We start from the raw sequence: 14,802 nt of genomic DNA on the forward strand, positions 1-14,802 counted from the left end.
ATTCCATATCATAGAAGAGGCTGGCATTTCAACAAGAGTGTGTACACTCTTCATATCCACATTAAGTTTTGAAGGTTGTCAGTATAACTGGATTTTATTGCACATACATGCACTGCTGATGAGATCTGCAAATCAAAAGACAGGCATTAATTACTGACATCAGTCCTCATATCATCCCAGGTATGTGTCAGACAAACAGATAGGGACTGTGAGCAACAGAGCAAACATAACTGCCACTCATATACACATTTATTAATGGTGTGTACACTTGTAAGGTATGGTGCATAGTACATGCCAGTGTGTTGTACAGGTGCACAGCAATACTGTGTACATGGGTGCAGTGTGGTCCAGGGGAAGGGCCATCACCTACTGGTACAACTCATGCATCACAGGGATGTATAATGTTGGTAACAAGAATTGAGTATGGCTGCAGTGCATGCTGTTGAGTGCCATATGTCATGCATGTTGACTGTTCGGTAATGAGAGGTCTGCGTAATATCTTTATGCCACCTCACCTGTAAGTGTGTGTGTGTGTGTGTGTGTGTGTGTGTGTGTGTGTGTGTGTGTGTGTGTGTGTGTGTGTGTGTGTGTGTGTGTAGAAGTAAACCATAATGTACAGGTCTTAATATACATTTCTTGTCTGCCCCTCACAGGTGGCGAGGTAGGTTAGGGTCCCTCCTGCAGGCAAACTGATGTTAGTGTTCGTTCAGACTCTGACTAGGCATAGTGAGGCACAGGCAAGGATTGTTAGGGGTTAAATCTGTGCCATTGGCATCCCACTTTTATCCACCACATCCCCACACACAGTCACAATCCCCATACATACCCCATCACCAGTGGCTGGCCATAGATGAGGGAGAGTTGGGGGGTGGTGGAATGGGACAGGAAAGTGTGGTGACTATGGCAAGTGTGTCTGTACACAGCAGCCATAGTCGGATGACCGGCAAGGTACCACAAAGGCAGATGTACAGGGGTGCTTATAGGAAAGTTGCTGGCCATCAAGCCCCTGGCAGAAGTGCCACAACAGGTGTGAACAGATGCATGTTTTGGGCCATCATGGAGGCATAGGCATGTATGGAGCATTACACCAGAGATTGTCTGAGGCTCCAGAGAGCTACTCTTTCTGCTGCATATGATTACATCCGTGATGTTGCAGGTGCCAACCATTATTTTGCAGAGGTCATGGATAGACGGTTGCATGAGATGGTGGGAATCCTTGACTGTGTGGTGTCTGTAGTAGTGCATGTGGTGAGAGTAGGGCATCGGCCACATGGCCATAGGTCAGCAACACCAACAGGTGGAGGTCTACGTGGACATGCAACAACTCATGGCCACTCCCATAGTGGCAGTACCAGCACCAGCACTGCAGGGGGGTGCTGTCCACACCACAACACAGCAGACCATGTGCATGTGGTCCTGCCCAGTCCCAACAGGGATGCGGATCCAGTGGACAATTTTCATCATCAGGTGAAAGTATCATATCTGGGCTTCTGCTTGGTAGTGCCCATGCAACCCCTGGCAAGCACAATTCCCGTGTCAGTGGCTGGACACAGTGAACTGTACACCCTGACATGTATGGTTTGCAGCTGTCCAACAAACTCCTGTAAAGGGCAGCCACATGGTGTAAATGTGTGCATACATACACGCACATATCACCAACACAGCTAAGGCACCTCCATACCTACACACACCACATCTGCACAGGTCATTTAATAAAGAACTCCCTAACCCACACAGATGATGTCACCCAAATGGCTCAGCCTAGGCCTCTGGCAAACCCACAACACACCATGTGCATATGATGATACCTGTATCCAACAGTCCTTGTTCTGCCTAGCAACAAAATAAACAGCTCTTGCAGGACTTGAACCCACGACCCTCTAGCCTATAGTCACAGTACTTAACCACTAAGCCATTTGAGCTGCGAAGATGTCTGCTGTCTTTTTAAATATATTATTCAGTACACATACTGAATAGTAGTGAACAACTGTTTTGACTACTACAATTGTTGAGTACCTGTAAGTGAAAATAGTGTTGAATCAGTCATGTTCTTATATGTAAATATACACATAGATTAATATGATGGGATACATCTGAAAAGGTATATACAAAACTCATGTTTACACATAAAAGGATATAGATATATGTTAATACACACACACACACACACACACACACACACATATATATATATATATATATATATATATATATATATAATATATACATATTCATACACACACACACACACACACACACACACACACACATATATATATATATATATTTTTTTTTTCCCTCTATCTCTCTCTCTATAGATATATATATATATATATATATATATATATATATATATATATATATATATAAAATTCAAAATTTTTATAAATAAATATATATATATATATATATATATATATATATATATATATATATATATATATATATATATATATATATCTTTGTAACATATGCCCATGACATGTAGTGGAGTTATACCTCAGTACCTCAGCACCATAACTCTCAACCTCTTAGTGCAAGGGAACATAATGCATGTATTGCTGTTATAAATGTAGAATGTTGCAACAGTGACAGGGGTTGTGTCAACATACATGTTGTGAAGGAAGGTTCTTTTGAAACTGACATGTATGCCATCAGTTACTGATAGACATCATAAAATAGTCATAGTGAAGTACCACACAAATCACAGTAATTATCCTGTGGAATACAGAAGAAATATGAGCAATAAACATGGACAGTCTGAAACAATCTGGTCAGTCAGGAAGTATACACAGAATGCTTTAGTGCAAGAAATGTGGAACAAGCCTGACAAAGGGGATGTTTAAAGCCATGAAAATTGGGATAGTTCAGAAATACTGGACTAGATAAGCTCACACAGTTGATGCATTTACACCCTCCTGTCTGTCCTAACACTTATGAACTGGAGGAGCAGAGGTCCCAAGCCACATACTTCACACTAGTTAGTGACATACATCTTCACACCAACCTACTGCTTTGTAAGAAATGCATAACACATATGGTGGCCAGGCCACAGTACAACTAACAAATATCTGGACATAACATCACAGTAAGGTAAATACACTGAGCTGCTAGGCATGTCACCAAGCACTGTCTACACTACAGGGAGACTGCCACAACACTAACCCAATTTACCTATTTGGGAATACATATGTAATTACAAATATAGCAGGCACTGCAGGCATGTAACAGCATGGTGTAACAGACACCAGTGTAAAGTGCATACCCACAACTAATCTCAACACGGTCATAATGGCAAGCCTAAGTGATTGTACAGTCTATGGCCTCTGTGAATAAAAGTCATCATCATGTTTGCCATTCACACACTAACCCTACATATAATGGCCCAATTCACAGTGTAGTCTGATGCCTAACCATGGTATGGGACATATCTCAGTCTGACTCTACAAAAATATAGGCTGATAGGGTATCAGAAACTGGAGCAGCATACAGCATCAGATAGAACAGGACCAAGAGCACTGACATCTACCCAAGTCTGCATACAGGCCAAATAACATGATCACAATACACTGCTACATAATACAGATACTCTGTCAACAATCACCATAATTACACAGACCTCACTACTGTACAGACTGCAACAGAATGTCCAGGTTTTGTCCTCGACTATTAGTCCTTCTATACATTACATGTATGGCAGTCTGATATATCACTGTCTTGATATCAGGAATTATGTCAGTAAATAATGGTATACTGTACATATCCACCTCTTGCTGCATGACATATGAACAAACAATGACAGACTTGGGGGATAGAGGCACAAGCACAGGGCCAATATTAACATATTGCAGTTATAAACTGAGAACATTGCTGGTGTAACAGGGTTTGTTGTGACATATCTCTTCTGAGGGATATGAAGTCAGTAACACACATGGATGTTACCATTTACTGACTACATTCATCAGAGTATGCTACTGCATTTGTAAAGACAGAAAATGTGTGAGTAACACACCAAATCTAAGACTCCAAACTCAGGCCAGTCTGCAGATAGCCCTACAGGTGATAGCTTTCTCAACCACATAACACTGCCATGCCAGACTTTAAATCATACAGAACAGCCATATCCACACAAACCCTGTTAAACCAACATTACTTCAAATGTAGAACAACAATACTTACATTCTGTCCCCATGTCTGGAACATTCCCCTCCAGTTTGTTGGCCTGTCTCCACAGTGTTTGTTGTAAGAGGTATTTACAACTACCCTCTGTAATGCTGTTTGTCACACACCCACATGAAGTCCTGCTCACAGTGAAGGAGAAGGGCCAACACCCACTTGCAGTGCTTACTTATAGGAGTGTGTTTCCATGCAATTGGCTATAGGAATGATATCACAGGTGTTCCACGTGCAATTAGCAAGTGGAGGACTCCAATTTGTGCAAAGGCCATCCAGCTGATCATGAGCATTACCTACCAAAGACAAGCTGCTGCCTATGCAAAACAGATGCATTTTTTCACATCTACCAGAGAGGAGGAGGAGAGAGAGCGAGAGACAGTGGAAAGAAAGAAAGAAAGAAAGGAAGAGAGAGAGAAAGAGCCACGCATGTTTGTGTATGATCTGAGTGTGGAGAGACATCTCTGGGTATTATAATGGTTGCCTATATATAAATGTATGGCTGTGGATTGTCTACAACAATCTCTACAGTGTTTGACAACTGTTGGACTTGTAATATGATATTGGGACATATGGGTCCTGAATATGAAAATGTAGCAAAACCCACCCTGAAATGGATCTTGTTATTTACACAATCACACCAACAACCACACAGGATACTGATGACACACACAGACTTGTCAGTACTAAGTTTCCAATTCGTACCTAGCTATGCATTTTTACTATAGTGTTATGCAGTTATCACGAGCACCACATAGCTCACATATCGAACAGCTGTCCAAATGTATCTTTGAAGGTGAGTGACATCAGTTGCAGTGCTAAAGGAGGGATAAGGGAAGTGCAAATGACCACAAAATCAGATGTCAATAAAGGCTCACACACATTTTCATAGTTGCCAGGACCATGATTAGAACTCCTACCTAACTAGCTTGCTACACTATGGTATTATGCAGTTATTTCAAGTACCACAGAGCTTATATGTTGGAGTGTTGTCCAAAGTTATCTTTAAAGGTTAGTGACATCAGCTGCAGAGCTAAAGGATGGGTAAGGGAAGTGTAGTAAGTGTGAATGACCACAAAATCAGGTGTCAAAGACTCACACACACATTATCACAGTTGCCATGACCAGGATTACAACTCCTACCTAACTAGCTTGCTACACTATGGTAATACTTAGTTATTGCAAGCACCATGGAGCTTATATGTTGGAGTGCTGTCCAAAGGTATCTTTGAAGGTGAGTGACATCAGCTGCAGAGCTAAAGGAGGGGTAAGGGAAGTGTAGTAAGTGTGAATGACCATGAAATCAGGTGTCCACAAAGAAACACACACTCTTACTCACATTTTCTTAGTTGCCATGTCTGGGATTAGAACTCCTACCTAACTAGTTTGCTACACTGCAGTATTATTCAGTTATCATGAGTGCCATGGAGCGTATAGGGTTGAGACTTAGCCAAAAGGTTATTTTAAGGTGACTGACATCAGCGGGCATGCTAAAGTGGGCAATGGCAGGTGTAGTGAGAGTAAATGGCCTCAAAATCATTCACCTCCACATACACACACAGTTGTCATGTTTGGGATTAGAACTCCTACCTAACTAGTTTGCTACATTACAGTATTACACAGTTATCACAAGTGCCTTGGAGCTTATAGGGCTGAGACTTAGCCAAATGGTTATTTCAAGATGACTGACATCAGTAGACATGCTAAAGTGGGCAATGGCAGGTGTAGTGAGAGTAAATGGCCTCAAAATCATTCATCTCCACATACACACACATTATCAAAGCTGTAGTGACTGGGATTAGAACTTCTACCTAACTGCTTTGCGATATTACAGCATAACGCAGTTATCACAAGTGTCACATAGCTTATAGGTTTGAAATTTAGCTTATGGTTTATTTAAAGGTGACTGACAGCAGGAGTGCTAACATGGGCAATGGGAAGTGCAGTGTGTGTAAATCGGCCACAAATCATTCCTCTGGAAACAACCACAAAGACTCAGTCACACACAACTTTACATTTGACAGGACTGAGTATACACATGCTACATGAATACTGATTTGTACTATTTTGTTACACAGTTATCACAAGCACCACATAAACTATAGGGCTGAGGGCTACCAAAAGGAATGTCTACAGTGTTTGACATCAGCGCATCATGTGATATTGGCCAATTGGATGTGTAGTAGCTGGGACAGGCCTCATAATGGAATTTTATCTGTCACTGTCTGCCTCTCTCTTCCCCACATCTCTGTGTATGTATGTTTGACACATTATAGTGTGATGGCCTTGGATATGTGTGAGTATTCCCATCCAATGTGTGTGTAAAGCATAAATGATGTACAATTTGGTGTGTGTGCACAGACATCTGCAAATGACAGATGTGTATAGTCCATTGTGTTGTCAGACATGGGCTTCATAAAGTGTAGGATCAAGCCCAGTATAACCTTCTGTATTGAGTGTGTGAATCCATTCCAGGTAGGGTTGTATTCCAGTCCAGGGTTTGGTGTTCTCAACCTACAGATAGCAACCTGTTTCTGCAGGATATCTGTAGATAGGTTGACAATATGGAGTCACAATGGGCAACAGATAGGGGGATACTGTAACTATTGCTGTCTGTGCTGCTTGTGTTACATGGTTGGTGTTAGCAGAGATATTCAGACATATGTACTGTTTTACACTATGATGTATTATGTCATGAACTACTGACAGATATAATTATTTGTTCACAGTTATTTACTGGGAAATACAAGATGAATGAAGCTGAGTCCAGTATTGTGGTCTGCAGCCTACACATTCTTGCACACTCCTGCCATTCTGGAGGGGTAGCTACAGACACATGCTGATGGGTCTATGTAAATGGTCCAACACCTTGGTAGTATGGTGGCTGAAGATCCCCTTCTTGTACATATATTGACTTAATAGAATAGCCATATCCTGCTGTGGCCATACCTCTCAGCTGTACAGATTCACCCAGGTTACCCAGAGGCAGGGCTTATATATCTAGTCAGTTCACCTTCACATTGTGGTTTACAAGCAGGTTTATAGCCACCCATCACGGGTTTGCAGGCAGGGGTAGTATGGGCACACACCAGAGTTTCAGACTACGCACACTCCATGACGTCCATGACTCTACACTCCCCCCACTTTGTTATTCTATCCTTGTCCTAACATTATGCTAGCGATATATGGAAAATATCCCTATAGTTGGCCCTTCATCCCAGTGGTATTTATGGATTGGTCCACAGTTTATGCAGTAGGACATGGGAGGCATGCTACTGGGATTTCTCAACATGGCCTTGCATTTGTGTTCTGTTGACTGTGTTGGTTTGTTAGTTGGGACCCCATGAGATACCATACATTGGCACTATGGGTGAGGCACAGGCCTTAGATAGAGGACTGTAGGCAATTTGGTAGTGATGCAGGCCATCTGTAGCCTGCCAGTGCATTCTGTCACTACAACATTCCGAGGCTGTGAGCCAGTGGATTTCCCTGGGGTGACATGGTAAGTCTGCAAGGTGTTAATGGCAATAGTTCCTGTACATATTGACCCATTGGTCTGGATGCAGGCAGGATGCTGCTTACAGCTGGGGAAACACCTCATAAGGCACCTCTTCAGCATGCTGCAGTCTGTGGGTATTCCCATACAGAAGTGGGGGTCATACTGTACTTATTCCCAACAGCAAGGATATGACCTGTGATAAACCTGTGGCTGATGAGGTTAGCTGAGTGCATGTGTGATAAGAAAGTTACTTGCAGCTGACTCACAATTATACCTGGAACATTCTCCTTATGCTGCCTTCTGCAGGGACATAGGCAGTCTCTCATTACTTCATAACTGTGGCTCTTGTGGTCTGCCAGTGATTGTCCAGTCTACATCAGTATTCCATACTACATGGACAACTAATGTGCTGCTAACTTGTATGTACAATTCCAAAGTTGTGTGCAGTTAACAGTTACATTTTATGCACTATGTCTAGGGTACTTCCACCTGTGTACTGTGTGTATGTATGGGCCCACATTCATGGCATGTTCATCTTTCAGACTTTGACAGATATTGACATCTGGACAGTGAGTATGTAAAACTGCTGGCATGGATATTGCTGAAAAGCAATACCCATGACAGTGAGTATGGACGACTGCTGACAGGGGTATTGCTGAGAAGCATTGTGGTTGCCACTGCAGTTGTCAGAACATGGCCCTGTCATCCTCAGTACAGCCCATAGGCCACTGAGACACAACCCTCCATGTCTACATGCTGACCACTTCCACACAATATTGATCACATGACAACCTAACACATGGACCCCTGCATATTATACACATGCAACAATCTATCCTGTAGATTGGTCCAGCTCAGGTAATCTGTGCTCCACTGTTTTTACACCTCACACTTTACATGTTACTGCATACATACAATTATGGGGGGGGGGGGGTACACCTGACAACTGTAAACATTTGCTATGACTGTACTGGTATTTCAGGTACTCTGTTGGCTTCCATTTCGTTTTGTATTCTGACCTATCATGCAGACTAGAGGCATATCATAGAGTACAGATCTTAGGTTTTATTTACCTACATTTCAATTTCAGACTTCTTACCCTTCAGAACTAACATACAACTGCCAGACCTGTTGTAGTCTGTCTGTGTACGTCTGGAGGGGGGCTTTTAACCATTGCCATCAATTGGAGGCCTTATCCCAGCCTTTCTTTATGGTCATCTACACCTGTCCTGCTGACTGAGGCTGGTGGTGATATGTGATCTTCACTGACATGAATGTGTGTGTCGTATGGACACACATTTAGGCCACCACAGATACTGCAGTGGGATTTGTCACCTTGTCTAGTACCGCCTAGTATGTTGACAGCAGTATTTGTTATGGATTTCATGCTGTCCATATAGGTGTCCACTATCTGCTGCCATCCCATTCAGCCACCCGATTCACTTGCATGCTCACATCCATACCATAGATGGAACTATCAGAACACACTACTCCATTGAGTAATTGATAGGAAGACTGACTTACCTTGTGGTTGTGCCAATATTGAGGATGGTGCTGGAGGGCTATGTCAGATGCACATAGTACACTCCCTATACATGGTAAAGCATAGGTAGTGTCATGTTTGGCATCCCTTTTACTGTATATGTGAGTCAGAGTGAGGTGTAATTCCTTGGGTCCCTACCATGTCAGTGTATGTGCTATGCATTGTCTATTTGCCAAAGCCTGGGCATACTGAGCATGCCTCCTTCTGCTTAAATGGGCAGGCTCAGGTAGCTCCTCCTCTGAGTCCCTCTGTGCCTGTGCTGACCTTGGAAATGGTGGGGCCTTGCCCCATGCTGTTTCTACTGCAGCTGTTTCTGCAGGATCATATTGTGTAGCATGACACATACTATGAACATTTCTGTTCATGTATCTGGACAGCACTGCAAGGCTCCACTGGATATTTCCAGGCAGTAGAACCATGCCTTGAGCATCCTAAACACATGCTCTATTATGATTCTGGTTTGTGCATGTGGCTCATTATGGAGTTCTTGTTCAGGTGTGTGTGCATTTCTGAGGGGTGTCATCAGCCATGGCTCCAGTGCATAGCCAGCATTCCCCACTAGGTAGTCATATGGGATGTCCCCACTGGAAAATGACTGATACAGCTGTGTTATATGCCAGATGTGGGAGTCGTGATAGCTTCCAGGGCTGCCAGTACACACATTCATGATAATGCCCTGGGCATCAAACACGACATGGCTGTTGATGGAGGGGAAGCCCTTGCAGTTTATGTAGACCCTACCCCACTCACTAGGTGATGATTTGATGTATTTGTGCGTGCAGTCTATAGCACTCACTACCTCAGGGTATTTTGCTATTTGGTGGAAGAGATGCATATTGCTGGTCAATGCCTTATGGGGTGTTGAGGAAATATATGTACTCACTGGCATGTGCTGTCATGGCATCCAGGAACTGGTGGAGTACCCTGGATGCTGATGCCTTTAAGATCCCAATGATATCCCCAGTTGCCATTTAGAAGGTACCTGTGGCTAGTACTCTTAAGCCTATACACATACCTTGGCATCCACTGGGATGTGTTTCCCTCTGTTGGTTCTGTGTGTGAGGAGTGGCCGGCACAGCTCAACAATTTGCTGTAGACTGTCTCTGTCCACCCTATAGCACTCCACTATCTTCAGCTCATGTAGCCCATGGTAGGTTACCCTGGGTCAGTACACACTTCTCCTTCTCATCACTGTGGGTTGGTCATCAGCATTCACATCATCACCACCCTCAGCCTCTTGCACATATTGATGTATGAGAGTGCCAGCAGCCCCTAACATTTTGTTCGTTTTGTCAGGTAAAATTTCCCCCGTCCGTGTACACCGGTGGTGTAGAGTTTGTGGGAAAAGCCAGACTGGAAGGTGTTTGCATAGTTTATAGTAGTGTGCTAGGCTGTTCTCTGTGTAACTGACTGATTCTGATACATTTCGCCTGCCAGCTATGCTAGTTCTCCTTGATTGCCTTCCTACTGCTGTTTTCCCTTCCCAATGCCTTCCCGTTTAAGCCCCGGGTGCAACGCACATACTCAGTGCTTAGATGTGAACAGAGCTGCTATTTTCTGGGGTTCATTTTTGTTTGTTTAAAACCTGGTGCACACACCCATTTAGGCATTGTAAACACTGCTAGGCAGCTTCAGACACACACCCTTTCTTAGCTGTTCTTAGCTAAGGGCAAACATGGGCCACAGAGCTCCAATAACTTACAGAATGCATGACACTCCCTATTATGAGGTCATCATCCTCTTATACTTATACAATGGTGTTGCTGCACCTACATGGTTGGATGCAAGCTAATGCTGAGAGGAAATCTGTGATTCAGTATCAATCCCCTCATTTGCATAAAACAAACTGCTAATTCATAGTTACCACACTCACACTCAGCCTTCCCCCTGCCAACCTCTATTCCCTGGTGTTTTTGTCTTATCCATGCCACTGACTATTATGGCAAAATGCTGATTTGGGTTTAAAAGCTTATTTCCAACTTTTTTCTTATTTTTGGGCCAATCCCGTTTGCGCACTGCTGCCCTATGCTTAAACAGCCGAGATCAGCAAAAAAAAAAAAAAAGTAATTTTTAATAATTTTGCAACTATTTCCCATGCCAATGGGCATATATTTGGCCATTGGCATGCCTACTACATTGAATACATGCTTTTGTTCGAGCTGGCATGCCTCCATTTTGTAATTTGCAGAAATGTATTTGGTTAGTAACTGAATACATTTCTGGAGGCTACACTATTCCTGCACAGATGCCTGCCTGCTTCCTGGATCACTAATTCATCTCATGTGCATTGTTATCACCAGAAAATGAGGTAATTAGCATATAGCAGTGGTGTCCATGCAGGAATAGTGTAGGAGTGCTTGTGCATGTCCCAGGAGCTTGTTCCTGAATCGCTTGGCAGCCATATTGCTTGCAGCAGCTTTTGCACTATTCCTGCACTCTGTGCAGACCTTGCTGAGTCCGGGGGAATGGGCATAACATACAGGGGGTACTGTAACTATTTTTGTCTGTGCTGCTTGTGTAACATGGTTGGTTGTAGCATAGATTTTCTGACATATGCACTGTTTTACACTGTGATGTATCATGTCATCAACTACTGGCAGTTATTATTCTTTGCTCACAGTTATTTACCCAGGAAATGCAACATGAATGAAGCTGAGACCAATATTCTGAGGCATATAGACTACACATTCTGGCATACTCCTGTCATTGGGGTGGGGTATCTACAGACAATAGACTGCTGGTTCTGTGTAAATGGTCCAACACCTGGGTTGTATGCTGGCTGGGGATCCCCTTCTTGTGCTTTTCTCAACTTAACAGAATGGCCATATCCTGCTGGGGCCATACCTCTCAGCTGTACAGATACACCCAGGTTATCCAGAGGCAGGACTCATATATCTGGTCAGTTTACCTTCACATTGTGGTTTACAAGCAGTTTTGTGGCTATTCATTCATGGGTTTGCAGTCAGGGGGTAGTATGGATGGACATTAGAGTTTCAGACTTCACACACTCCATGACATCCGTGCTTCTACACCCCCCTCTGTTATTCTCTCCTCTTCCTAATATTATGAAAGCAATATCTCAGAGGTATCCGTATAGTTGAGCCATTATCCCAGTAGTATTTATGGCCTGGTCCACAGTCCTTGCAGTAGGACATGGGGAGGCATACTACTGGCATTTGTCAACATGGCTTTGCATTTGTTTTCTGTTTACTGTGTTAGGTTGTTAGTTAGGGCCCCCTGACATTCCATACATTGGCACTATGGGTGAGGCATGGGGCTTTGCCAGAAGATTGTAGGCCATTTGAAAGTACTGCAGGCCATCTGTAGCAAGCTGGTGCATTCTGTCAGACATACGTTCCCAGGCTGCAAGCCAGTGGATTACCCTGGATTGACAGTGGTGAGTGGTTGAGATGTTCTTGTCAATCCTTCTTGTTCATACTGATCCACAAGGCTGGATGTGGTTGGATTGCTGCTTACAGCTAGGGACATACCTGCATTGGACACCTATTCAGCATGCAGCATCATATATGTATTCCCATACAGAGATGGGTACATGCTGTACTCATTATCTACAGCAAGGATATGACCTGTGATAAACCTGTGGCTGATGGTGGGGTGAGCTGAGTACATGTATGATATGGAAGCTACTTGTGCCTGACTCACAAATATACCTGGGACATTCCCCTTATGCTGGCTTGTGTGTGAACATGGGCAGCCTGTCATCACTTTATAACTGTGCCTTTTGTGGTCTGCCAGTGATTGGCCAGACTACCAGTATTCCATACTAGAGGGACAACTAATGTGATGCTAACCTCTATGTATAATTCCAAACTTGTGTGCAGTTGACAGTTACTTTATATGCATTCTGTGTAGGTTACTTCCACTTGTGTACTGTTTCTATGTATGGGCCCCCATTCTTGGCATGTCCAGCTTTCCGACAGTGACAGATATTAACATCTGGACAGTGAGTATGTACAACTGCTGACATTGGTGTAGCTGAGAAGTAGTATGGTTGGCACTGCAGTTGTTGGAACATGGCCCTGTCAACCACTGTACTGTACCTAGCCCACTGAGACACAACCATCCAGACCCACATGCTGACCACTTCCAGGCAATATTAAACACACAACAAACTTACCACACTGACCCCTGCATATTGTACACATGCAACAATGTAGATTGGGACAGCTCTGGCAATCTGTGCTCCAGTAATATTACTCCTCAGACTTACATGTTACTGCATTTCTACATGGGATTATGGGGGGGGGGTGCACACCTGAAGACTTTAAACTTTTGCAACAACTGTACCGGTATTTTGGTTACTCTGTTGACTTCCATTTCATGTTGCATTGTGGCCTATCATGCAGAAAGGAAGCATATTAGTAGAGTACACATGTTAGATCTTAATGGCATAAATTTCAGTTTCAGACTTCTTACTCTTCAGAACTAAAATGCAGCTGTCAGACCTCTTGTAATATGTCCATGTAGGTCTGGTGGGGGATGCTCACCATTGCCATTATTTGGGGGCCTTAGCCCAGCCTTTCTTTATGGTCATCTACACCTGTTCTGCTGGGTGAGGCTGATGGTGGGTATGTGACCCTCATTGACATCCATGTGTGTGACCTATTAACACCCACAGTTATTTGGGCCATCACATGCACTGTAGTGGGAGTTATCACCTTGTGTAGTACTGCCTGGTATGTTGACACCATTTTCTTATGAATTTCCTGCTGTTCCATATAGTTGTCAGCTGTCTGCTGCTATCCCATTCAGCCACCCAATTCTCTTGCATACTTGCATCCATATCATACATACAACTTTGAGAACATAATACTTCATTCAGTAATTGATAGTAAGGGTGACCTACCTTGTTTCTGGGCAGTATTGAGGATGGTGCTGGAGGGCTGACTATGTTAGATGCATGTAGTAGACTCCCTATATATGGTAAAGCACAGGTAGTGTCATGTTTGGCATTCCTTTTACTGTATGTGCGAGTCGGATAGAGGTTTCAGTCCCTGGGTCCCTACAGTGTCAGTGTGTGTGCTATGCATTGCCTCTTTGCCAAGGCATGGGTATACTGGGCATGCCTCTTTCTGCCTACAGGGGCAGGCTCAGGATGCTCCACCTCCGAGTCCCTTTGTTCCTGTGCTGACCTTGGCAATGGTGGGGGGCTGTGTGGCCCTGCCCCATGCTGTTTCTGCTGCAGCTGTTTCTGCAGGAGCACATTGAGTAGCATGGCACATACTATGAAAATTTGTGTACATGTAACTGGAGAGTACTGCAAGGCTCCACCTAATATGTCAAGACAGCGGAGCTGTGACTTGAGCATCCCAAACACACATTCTACAATGATCCTCATTTGTGCGTGTGCCTCATTATGGTGTTCTTGTTCAGATGTGTGTGCATTTCTGATGGGTGTCATCAGCCACAGCTCCAGTGCATAGCCAGCATCCCCCACTAGATGGCCATATGGGATGCCCCCCCTGGCAAACGGCTGATGCAGCTGTGAGCAAAGCCAGATGTGGGAGTTGTGATAGCTTCCAGGGCTGCCAAGACATACATTCATGATAATGCCCTGGGCATCGCT

Source organism: Protopterus annectens, chromosome 1.part1 (assembly GCF_019279795.1).
Source record: "Protopterus annectens isolate FY-2018-M chromosome 1.part1, PAN1.0, whole genome shotgun sequence".
In the NCBI taxonomy this organism is placed as follows: domain Eukaryota; kingdom Metazoa; phylum Chordata; order Ceratodontiformes; family Protopteridae; genus Protopterus; species Protopterus annectens.